Raw genomic sequence first — 12,267 nt, 5'->3', positions numbered from 1 at the left:
AGGTAATAGCCGTGTCACTTCATGGGTTTATTGTTGCTACTTGGTAGACTTCGGCAAGGCTGCGGAGTGTTCGTTTCTGCATATTATTTGATGCAAAAGTCTCGAAGACTGTTAATACCGTACTGGTATCCTTGGGCTGGTGCTTTGGAGTTAGAATCTCTTCACCACTTTTGGCCACCTGTCGTAGTAACCAACATGCTCTAAGGCTATGAGTTGGAGTGGCGCCCTCTGTACTATGAATTTTGCAGGGTCCATTGAGCCATCCTTCCAGTACGGTTCCATGCCCTATAGAGGGTTTTTGCTTTTTGGTGTTTAATCCAGGTGCCTGGCGATAATGCACCCTTTTATTTCGGACTGGGGTTGTATTCAGGGCCGGATTGTCCCAAAATTTGATTTTGGTTTTCCAGGCGCTTTCCATCGCATGGTACTTTTGTACTATGGACGCCAAGTCAGCGAAGTGTGTAATTTCACGACGTCTTACGGCGTTGAGGATTCCCTTGTCCGTGAAATTATTGCAGAAGAATGAAATCGCGTCCTCCTCACAGCAGTCCATTATCCTGCTCATAGCCAAGAGGAATCTGGCCCAGTAATGGTGTACTGCTTCTGCCCACCCACCCACCCAACCGTACTGCTTATGTTTGGGTGGGTGGGTGGAATTGAAATCGGAACCCCGTCCAATTTAAGACTCAGGGGCCAAGTAGTTTCCGAACTTAGAAGCTTGGGTTCTTGGATGTTGTCCAATGAATCTAGCCCGCTGCCTGACTTTAGGTTCAAGGCTTGAGTAACGTCCTCCCCTCTGCGGGAATCCGGACATAGCTAGTCCTTAAGATAGAAGAAGGGTCGCCGTATTGTTCCTCTACCACAGCAACGTGGTGGGTAACCTAGGGAGAGTTAATCTCTCTCAGATCGGGTTTAGGCCCAATCTGATCGTAGTCTGTAGCGACTCCCAGGGCGGCGATGCGATCCAAGAGCTCGTTTAAGGAAGAGAGCTCCATCGGATCTATGTGCTCGGCGAGTTCCGAGTTAACATGAAGATTGCTTTCGATGACCCGAGAAGTCATCGTCTGCGCGGCAGCCGAACATGCGGTCATAAGGAAACCGCCTATCCGCAGAGTTTGGCCGATAGCCAAAGCTCCTTTAGCAATGGTGCAGTCTTTAAAGACGGGATGGGGCATCCTTCCTGATGGCGACGACACAGAGGAACTCTCAATGAAAGCACCAATGTCGGTGTCAAAACCGGCGGATCTCGGGTAGAGGGTCCCGAACTATGCGTCTAGGCGGATGGTAATAGGAGACAAGGGACACGATGTTTTTACCCAGGTTCGGGCCCTCTCGATGGAGGTAAAACCCTACTCCTTCTTGATTAATACTGATGATATGGGTAGTGCAAGAGTAGATCTACCACGAGATCAGAGAGGCTAAACCCTAGAAGCTAGCCTATGGTATGATTGTTGTTCATCCTACGAACTAAAACCCTCTGGTTTATATAGGCACCAAAGAGGGTTAGGGTTACACAGAGTCGGTTACAATGGTAGGAGATCTACATATCCGTATCGCCAAGCTTGCCTTCCATGCCAAGGAAAGTCCCATCCGGACACGGGACGAAGTCTTCAATCTTGTATCTTCATAGTCCAGGAGTCCGGCCAACGGTGATAGTTCGGCTATCCGGACACACCCTAATCCAGGACTCCCTCAGTAGGGACCTGAAAGAAAAAAAGGGGTGCAAAAATGCGCGTGTCCTGGGGCGGTCGAGCCGCATTATGGACCGTGTCATGGCCATGCCTCCGCCTATGCCCATGGTATTTTGAGTGCGTAGTTATGTACGTGCGGCACAAATGTCGCCGCTTGGCTGGGACTAGGGCGGAGGCCGAATTGCTAGTCGAGCTCTGGTCGTGCTGGACGATCCTGTAGTGGAGTATTCCGGACTCGCTTGGCGGTATCCGGGTTCTTTATCACCGAATTGGTTGTTTGCCTAAGAAGGTTGTTTTGTACTTCCGCCGCGAGGGCCGCAGTGTGCTCCTCCGTACGAAGCGAGCGCTCTGTGTTTCCATTAACTCTAATAACCCCGCGAGGTCCCAGCATTTTGAGCTTGAGATATGCATTATGCGGTACCGCATTGAATTTGGCAAATGCGGTTCATCCGAGCAGTGCATGATAGCCGCTATGAAAGGGGACGGTGTCGAAGATTAACTCCTCGCTCCAGAAATTGTCCGGAGATCCGAAGACCACTTCTCGTGTGATTGAGCCCGTACAATAGGCCTCTACATCGGGTATGACACCCTTGAAGGTGGTTTTTGTGGGCTTGATCCTGGAGGGGTCAATGCCCATTTTGCGCATTGTGTCCTGATAGAGCAGGTTCAGGCTGCTGCCGCCGTCCATGAGGACTCGTGTGAGATGGAATCCGTCGATGATGGGGTCAAGGGCCAATGCGGCTGAACCGCCATGACGGATACTGGTGGGATGGTCCCTGCGATCGAAAGTGATTGGAAAAGAGGACCATGGGTTGAATTTTGGGGCGACTGGCTCCATCGCGTAGACGTTCCTTAGCGCACGCTTCCTTTCCCGCTTGGGGATATGTGTTGCGTATATCATATTCAATGTTTTCACCTGGGGAGGGAATTTCTTCTGTCCTCCCGTGTTCGGCGGTCGAGGCTCCTCATCATCGTCGCTATGCAGCCCTTTTCCTTGTTTTCGGCGTTCAACTTGCCGGCCTGTTTAAACACCCAGCATTCCCTATTGGTGTGGTTGGCTGGTTTATCGGGGGTGCCGTGAATTTGACATGAGCGATCAGGTATGCGGTCCAAACTAGACGAGCCCGGGCTATTTCTCTTGAATGGCTTTTTCCGCTGTCCGGATTTGAAGCCTCTGAATCTGGCATTGACTGTCGTGTCTTCGGCGTTGTCGCCGTTATTGCGAATCTTGTGTCTATTCCGTCGTGGCTTGCTGTTGCTATCCCTGGCGTCTGAATCGCCTGAGTTTTTGGGTGTGATGTTGCTGCAAGCTAGCCAGCTATCCTCACCCGCGCAGAAGCGGGTCATGAGTGCCGTGAGGGCTGCCATGGACTTTGGCTTCTCTTGGCCGAGATGTCGGGCGAGCCATTCATCGCGGATGTTGTGCTTGAAGGCCGCTAAGGCTTCGGCATCCGGACAGTCGACAATTTGGTTCTTTTTAGTTAGGAACCGAGTCCAGAATTTCCTAGCTGACTCTCCCGGCTGCTGGGTTATGTGACTTAAGTCATCAACATCCGGTGGTCGCACGTAAGTGCCTTGGAAGTTATCGAGGAATGTGTCTTCCAGATCCTCCCAACTGCCAATGGAGCTTGCTGGCAGGCTATTAAGCCAATGCCTAGCCTGTCCTTTGCTCTTAAGTGGTAGGTATTTTATGGCATGTAAGTCATCGCCGCGGGCCATGTGGATGTGGAGAAGAAAATCTTCGATCCATACCACGGGGTTTGTTGTGCCATCATATGATTCAATATTTATGGGTTTAAACCCTTCTGGGAATTCGTGATCCATAACTTCATCAGTGAAGCATAGGGGGTGTGCGGCGCCTCTATGCCGGGCTACATCCCGACGTAGTTCAAATGAGTCCGGTCTATTGTATTCGGCCCGGCCGGACTTTGGTTTATTGTATCCGGCGTGAAGGTCATCATCACGTCTTGTGGCGCGGCCCCGTGATCCGTAGATCGATCTTGACTGTCCTGCTTTGTTTTCCAATACTTCTCGCATGTCCTTCGTGTAGCCCCGGGCCTTGGTATTATCGTTTGATTGGTGGCGGGGTGCAGTCTGGACTTCGGGCTGGTACGTCATTTTGTCGCGGCCACGGGGTGGCCGGTCAACCGCATCATGCGCTGGTAGCGTGGGCTTTGAAGCCTCTTCCTGGAGTTGAGGTAGCAGCCTGCGCTTTGGGTAGCTTTTGCTAGGGCACTCGAGTCCGTATTCCTCGACAGCCAGGACCTCGGTCCATCTGCCAGCTAGCAGATCTTGATCAGCTTGAAGCTGTTGCTGCTTCTTCTTCAGGCTTTTTGAAGTGGCTATAAGCCGGCGTTTGAAGCGCTCCTGCTCAATGGGATCCTCAGGCACGATGAACTCTTCGATGCCAAGGCTCACTTCATCTTCCGAGAGAGGCATGTAATTATCGTCCTCTGATTCTCCATCAGTTGCTTGTTCTTTAGGGCTAGCTTGCCCATCCTCTTGCTCGGCCTGCTCGAAGCCTGGCTGGGCAGGATTGTATTCGTCTTCAGCACCATCCGGATTGTTATCTCCTGTGTCGGCATCACTATTTTTGTTGTGGCGGGGCTTGGAGCGGCGCCGATGATGTCGGTGTCTAGGTTGCTTCCCCAAGGAGTTATCTTTCGTTGCCTCGTCGCCATTGTTTTCTTTAGGGGTGTCCACCATATAAATATCATATGATGAGGTGGCGGTCCAGCGGCCTATAGGTGGTGGTTCCTGTTCTTCTCCTGCATCGTCGTCCATACCATTGATGTCTTCGGAGTCGAAGTCAAGCACGTCGGTTAAGTCATCGATGGCGTCTATAAAGTGGGTGGTGGGTGGGGGACAAATTTCTTTGTCGTCCGCTCCCTGCTCGAGCCGAACATAGTTCGGCCAAGAATCTCCTGTCAAGGAAAGAGACCTTAATGAGTTTAGCATGTTGCCCAAGGGCAATTGCTGAAAAATATCCACGGCGGTGAACTCCATGACCGGTGCCCAATCAGATTCGATAGGCACGGATGCACGTGGTTCGGATCTTGTGGCCGGAGACGAGTCCGAGGGTCCGATGATGCCACTTTCACAGGAGGTGGAATCAGTGTTCGGCTCCAATGCCGATGAGTGTGCGGCCTCCACGGCGGGGTCCATCCACCTGTCCTCGGAAGGCATGATCTGCTCCGAGATGATTCCCGGCGCCAATGGGGTGTGATCTCCCGAATACTATCCGACGGCGGATCAAAATCATGTCCGTCGTGACTGTTCGGCGCACCTATCATGGGCACGAATCCGTCGAAGATCAAGTCTCCGCGGATGTCGGCAGTATAGTTTAAGCTTCCAAACCTGACCTGATGGCCAGGGGCGTAGCTATCGATATGCTCCAGATGGCCAAGCGAGTTGGCCCGCAGTACGAAGCCGTCGAATATGAAGATCTGCCCGGGGAGGAACACCTCCTCCTGGACCGCATCGTTGAAGACGATCGAAGGGGCCATCAAGCCTTACAGCGACGGCACAGTGGAACTCTCAATGAAAGCACCAATGTCGGTGTCAAAACTGGCGGATCTCGGGTAGGGGGTCCCGAACTATACGTCTAAGGCTGATGGTAACAGGAGGCAGGGGACACGATGTTTTACCCAGGTTCGGGCCCTCTCGATGGAGGTAATACCCTACTTCCTACTTGATTGATCTTGATGATATGAGTATTACAAGAGTTGATCTACAACGAGATCGTAGAGGCTAAACCCTAGAAGCTAGCCTATGATTATGATTGTTGTGGTCCTACGGATTAAACCCACCGGTTTATATAGACACCGGAGGGGGCTAGGGTTACACAGAGTCGGTTACAGAGAAGGAAATCTATATATCCTATCCAAGCTTGCCTTCCATGCAAAGGAGAGTCCCATCCGGACACGGGACGAAGTCTTCAATCTTGTATCTTCATAGTCCAACAGTCCAACTAAAGTACATAGTCCGGCTGTCCGAGGACCCCTTAATCCAGGACTCCCTCAGTCGCGTCCACGGGGTAACCCTTAATTACCTTAGTTGTAACCCGCAGTGGGAGACTACGGTAGTGGCATGCGTGGCACGGAGCCTACCTAGAGTAGAACACGCACTATACCCAGCTTCACTCAGCATAATCGTCAAGAGTGGCTTAAGTATCCAGACCATATTATGTGGATGCATAAGTTGCGGTAGAAACATAACAATGAGGATTCCAGACTTGTGAGAACGCCTTTCTCCTCTGTCATTTTCACTTGTTACTCATGGTGTTGTTTTCCATTTAATTTTTTGTTATTTACTTTCACTTTGCTCTACACCAAAATCACTATTTACTTGTGCCCTCGCTCTGTTTGTTGTCTACATTTACTTGCAGTCATAAATCCATAATTCACTACAAGAGGCAACACTCAATTCATGTGCTCCCTGTGGGATCAATACTCTTACTTCAAAAAGGCTAACTAAACCATGTGCACTTGCAGGCCACCACCTAGCGTGCGGTGGCTCTGTCCAATGTAGTGGCATCAACACATACGACATCCAACGATTTTCAGGGAGCACTGTAAGGAGTGCATCATGAGACCTATGGGCTGAGCGCGTCGTGAGCGACAACAACCAAACTGTGCGGCACCGTAACCCGGGCCCCAACTACATGACTTTCCCCAATCTAGACCTCCAAGCTTCAATCAAGGGCGCGACGACAATGATGTGCAGGTCTCTAAATCCAAGAATCAGGTCTGATCTGAGCCTATCATCATAGGCTTAAAATGGAAAAGAAAATCAATAGTATGGCGCAAGGAGTTGGGGATAAATTGAACGGGCATCAGGAATCGGAGTCGTATTGAATTAAAGTATAAAGATCGTACAGTAGGTCAAACATACTGTGAGAGACCACACAAGGACGATGTACCATAAAATTCGTCGAACAATGTTTTTCTAATAAATAATATGGATGGGCGAAAAAATAAAAAAATGCACCATTCTTTATTAATAAGTATAGATATAATCACCATGTTGTATTAGAAAAAATAGCAATTGCATTGCACCTTAATCTTAGAAAGGTATTGATTGCACATATATATTAGGTGTGATCTAATTACGTGGTTAGCACTGAAGTTGATATTAGGTAGTATTAGTAAATGCATATGTGCAATGCATGTTCATATTTGGTACAATATACTCCATCCGTTCAAAAATAAGTGTTGTTGATTTAATACAAAGTTGTACTCCCTCTGTCCGAATTACTTGTTGAAGAAATGGATAGAAATGGATTGCCACAAGTAGTTTGGGACGGAGGGAGTACTAACTTTGTACTAAATCACGGACACTTATTTTGGATGGAGGGAGTATTTTTTTAGGGATATTTGATAGAATATTAATCGCGCTATATTAGATAAGATACTAATTATATAATAATTATGTGATTATTGCTAATACTGATATTTGGTATAATATTTATTGCATGTTAAACATGTTGAACGTTTGTCATTGAAGCAATTTAGGCCGCTAGATTGACATGAATTAATGGCCGAGAATAGTTGGATCTACCCCTTTCGATGTTTATATATTGGTATTACCGTATTGGTATAGATATAAATGACATGAATTACACGTTAAACATGTTTATCTCGTTTGTTGTTTTTTTGGAGAAATTTTAAACATGTTTATCTCGTTTATTGTGTGCATCCTCGCCCATGTTAGACTGGTATATGGGCCTGGCTTATCATGACCGAGGTAACAATTAAATGAGGTTCATGTTAAGAAAAAACTAAATTTGGTTCAAAATGGAAACAAGTATACAAACGTGAATAGAAATGGGAAAGTGGATTCTCCTAAAGAAACCTTTGGCACCTCTTAACTTGCCGCATAAAACTATTTCTTGGCCAATAAGTATTTTAAAGAGATAGTCTTGGCCAACAAGTAGTGACACCGCACATGCGCATGGCTTAAGTAGCGAGGTAAAACAAACCCAGTGGAATCTGTAGTATCTCCATTAACCGCCTATACGTTTCACACGATAATTTCTGAATTTCTGGCAGGAAGCAGGGTCCGACTGGTCGAAGAAGAGAACTGACCGGCGAGGTTGGCGATGAGCCTGGGCTACCTGAGCAGGCTGTGCGCCAGGATAGTGCAGGCCGCTGTGCGCGCGGAACAGCCGGCGTCCACGATGTCTAAGCCATCACCGGTGGCGCAAGTCCCTCACCGCCGCTCCCGGCTCTCCGGTGGGTTGGCTGATCAAACTCCCGTGGCGGCGAAGACGGCAGCAGTGACGACGAGGAAAGCGGAGAAGGATGAGAACGTGATGCACCTGATCTGCTGGGGACCCGATTAGACAGATCCAACGCAGTGTAATCTCAATTGGTAGTTGTTTGAATAACTAAGTCTCCGAAACCATTTTTTGGCAAAACCAGTTGTAGGAGGATTTTTAGAAAAACCATTTCTAAGTTGTTGTATTTGTTAAAGCTAGCTTACAGAATACTTTGTTTTTAGAAATTGTCTTGTCAATTTCAACATCGACACGCGTGCAATGATTCCTTTTTGAAGGCTTTGTCTAGGAGTATCATACTACCGTTCTATCGCATGTAGTAGGGCTTGTGGAGGTCCTGTCGCGAGGTAGATCCAATTTGGACGTCGATATTGAACTTTGTCTCACATCATAAAATAATCTTGATGAGGAGGCCGAGGGCATTCCCCTTTTTTCGAAAAATAAAATCTTTGTTTGGCTGAGATGAGAGTATTAATGTATTTTGGGAACACATCAAGCCATCAAGTGAATGAACGACCGCAGCGACCATAGGCATGGTCGGGCAGTGGTGGATTCCGCTGAGGGTAGAAGCGGCGGCAGGGACGAGACGACGAGGAAGGGACGTTAGTGGCGGAATCCTGCAAGGGCGGCAGTGACAATGTCAAGGACATCACGGAGATGCCTACCTCGCACAACTGTGTAGCGCTTGCTGGTTTTCTTGGTCTTCAGAATGATCAACACCGTCACAATCTTCTGCTCCTCAACCAAAGATGCTCAGATGATCCTCTCATAGACAACCTGGGCAAATCATAAAAGCATTGAGTTCAGTTTCAGGAAGAAGAGCACCCAAACTTTGAGTCTAAAGACTACTACCATGAGTACAATCCATAGGAATCGTACATGAGCAGCGGCAATCCTGGACATGATCGGCCCTCCACGCTCTGAAGCAGGAGGGCAGGGGGCCTCCCTGATGATAGCTTGGTGTGAGCGATGAATCGAGGTCCGGCGATTTTTCAAGGAGGCCCGGTTCTTTTTCTTGTCGGTCTAAGTCGTTTTGTGGTACGGTGTGACTACACATCTATTTCTGTTTTTATCTTTGATCTGTTTTGTAAGGGTCTTTTTATTTTGTTGCATCAATTTGGCTATGTTGCTTTATATATGAAACGAGGAGGAAGGCCCTTTTTTGTAATCCTAGGAATTGCAAGATTGACCACATGAAAGAGCAAAAGCAAGACCGCTGATCTAACTCACCTGGATCTTCAAGCTTTAGGTTAAACTCGGCGTGAAAGCAGTTTTGTTTAAACATCATTGGCTAAACAATTATTGTTAGGAATAAGCCATGCATGAGTATGTGCTCGTGTGTGTGATCTGTGTGCATGGGTGTGACCGTGTGTGTCGGTGTCAAAACCGGCGGATCTCGGGTAGGGGGTCCCGAACTGTGCGTCTAGACGGATGATAACAGGAGACAAGGAACACGATGTTTTACCCAGGTTCGGGCCCTCTTGATGGAGGTAAAACCCTACGTCCTGCTTGATTGATATTGATGTTGTGGATGTTTACAAGAGTGGATCTACCACGAGATCAAGGAGGCTAAACCCTAAAAGCTAGCCTATGGTATGACTGTAAGGGTTGATGTTGTTGTCCTACGGACTAAAGCCATCCGGTTTATATAGACACCGGAGAGGGCTAGGGTTACATAGAGTCGGTTACAATTGTAGGAGATCTACATATCCGTATCGCCAAGCTTGCCTTCCACGCCAAGGAAAGTCCCATCCGAACACGGGACGAAGTCTTCAATCTTGTATCTTCATAGTCTTGGAGTCCGGTCGATGATGATAGTCCGGCCGATGATAGTTCAGCCGATGATGGTAATCCGGCTATCCGGACACCCCCCAATCCAGGACTCCCTCAGCAGCCCCTGAACCAGGCTTCAATGACGATGAGTCCGGCGCGCATATTCTTCGGCATTGCAAGGCGGGTTCCTCCTCCGAATAATTCATAGAAGATTGTGAACACCAGGATAGTGTCCGGCTCTGCAAAATAAATTCCACATTCCACCGTAGAGAGAATAATATATATATACACAAGTTCAATCTGCTGACGTTTTTTGCGGCGTGACGTCACACCACTACCAAGCCATTACGTTTTTTATTTTACCACCTCAGCGCATTTAGCGAAGCGGTTTCCTTGGCACGTCTTGTTGAAGCAGAGATCGTGTTTCCCCTTAATCCGGGATTCTCATCAATACGGACGTGGGTAACCCAACCGCGCCATTGATGGTGGCGCTTGGGAGATAAGCGAGTTTCACCAGGCTAGTGGGGACGCATAATCTTCGTCCGCCTATATATAAGGGATAAGGATTCACCTTTTCACCTACGCCTTCTTCCTCCTTTGCTTATTCCTCTCCGCGCACTCGAGCTCCAGCGCCCAAGTTCGTGCATCTCGTCTCGACCTTCTCCGACCATGTCCGGAGCGGGAGGCAAGTGGATGACCTCCTCCGTTACGGAGGAGCACATCGAAAGACTGTGCGGCGCCGGCTATCTGTCCGGCGACATCGCGCACCGGCTGCCCGACGAGGGGCAGCTCATACCCACCCCCAGGCCCCATGAGAGGGTCGTTTTTCTTCCCCATTTCCTCCGCGGACTGGGCTTTCCACTTCACCCCTTTGTCCGGGGGCTCATGTTCTACTACGGCCTGGATTTCCATGATCTGGCGCCGAACTTCATCCTCAACATCTCGGCGTTTATCGTCGTGTGCGAGGCCTTCCTCTGCATCTAGCCCCACTTCGGCTTGTGGCTCAAGACCTTCAATGTCAAGCCGAAGGTAGTGAAGGGCACTCAAGCGGAGTGCGGAGGCGCCATGTTAGGCAAGATGCCCAACGTCCTTTGGTTCGAAGGGGCCTTCGTGGAATCCGTCAAGGGATGGCAATCGGGGTGGTTCTATATCACCGAGCCGCGCGACCCTACGTGGGCGGCAGCCCCCGAATTCAGATCTGGTATCCCCACGCAGCTCACCTCTTGGAAAAAGAAGGGCTTGCAGTGGGGTAGTTCGGAGGAGGTGACGGGACTCCAAGCCTGTATCCAGAAGCTAGTGAAGAAGCTCAGGCTGGTTAACGTGGTCCAAGTCATGCTCGTCCGCCGGATTCTCCCATGCCAAGAGAGGGCATTCAATCTGTGGGAGTTTGATCTGGAACAGCACCAGGCGTTGAGCGAGCTCTTCGACACGACGTACGAAGGCGCCTGGAGGGTGATGTTTAAGGGCGCCGAAGCCCCCACATCCGCGACTGAAGATCGCGGATTTCGCTCGCAGCGCCAAGCTGACAAGGTAAGTGATTCTACCCCTTCACGGGACACTTGTTTTTCATAGTTTGACTCTATGCGGGTTTTGATTTCCCCTTTTCCTTTGACAGGACTGGATGAAGAAGGCGGAGCAGATCAACTGCCGGGCTCCCATGCCAGAAAACCCAGTAGACGCCCGTCTAGCGAGGCTGCTGGTTCCGGCACCGCATGTGGTGCCGGAGAAGAAGGCCAAGAAGGAGGCCAGGGGTACTCGAAAGAGTTCCCGTTTTCAGGTGTCCGACGACTCCGAGGCGGGCTGCTCCCCCGAAAACGAGGAGGAGAAAGAGGACTCTCTCCCAGAGGAGGGAGAAAGGAAGAGGAAGGCTTCCCCAACAAGGGAGGCCGAAGGGTCCAAGAGGGGAAGGACTATTCCCCCGGACAGCTCCGCCAACATCAATGTTGGCGAGGAAGAATGGCCTTCAAGGGCCAGGCCTCCGGCGAGATCGTAAGTATCCGGATCCCTGAATGATTTATAGTTTCTTTTTATGTCACATAGCGTCCCTCTAATGCCGCATACTGCCCGTAGTCCGGCCGATGATGATCTCCCCGCTTCATCGAGCGGGTCGTTGGCTCCGTCGGATGTGGATTCCATCCCGACGGCCTCTACCCCTCGCGCCACTGAGGACGCCGAGGTGGGATCCTAAGAAGGGACCCATCAGGTGGAGGCTCCGGAGGCGTGCAAGGCGGCCTCCCGGACTTTACGCCGGACTCCGCATCGGAACCCGCAGTGGTTCCGGAGTCTGGCCGGCGGCCCCTTCGCAAGAAGGGCAAGACCGTGACGCCGGCGGCCTCCGTCCAACTGGAGGCGCCGGACAACTTGTTGGAGGCGCTCCAAGGAGCTTCCATCAAGGAAGAACACCGCACTATCATGAGTGCGGTGATTCAGAAGGTACAGCTCGCCAAGAGCAGGCTGACCGAAGCCTGCAGTAGCCTTCTAACAGGCTTTGAGGTAAGAAGTTAAAATTATGTAATGTAATACCGC

Source organism: Triticum dicoccoides, chromosome 6B, assembly GCF_002162155.2.
Source record: "Triticum dicoccoides isolate Atlit2015 ecotype Zavitan chromosome 6B, WEW_v2.0, whole genome shotgun sequence".
Taxonomy (NCBI): Eukaryota; Viridiplantae; Streptophyta; class Magnoliopsida; order Poales; family Poaceae; genus Triticum; species Triticum dicoccoides.
The sequence above is the reverse complement of the archived record's forward strand: the minus strand, read 5'-3'. Positions refer to the sequence as shown.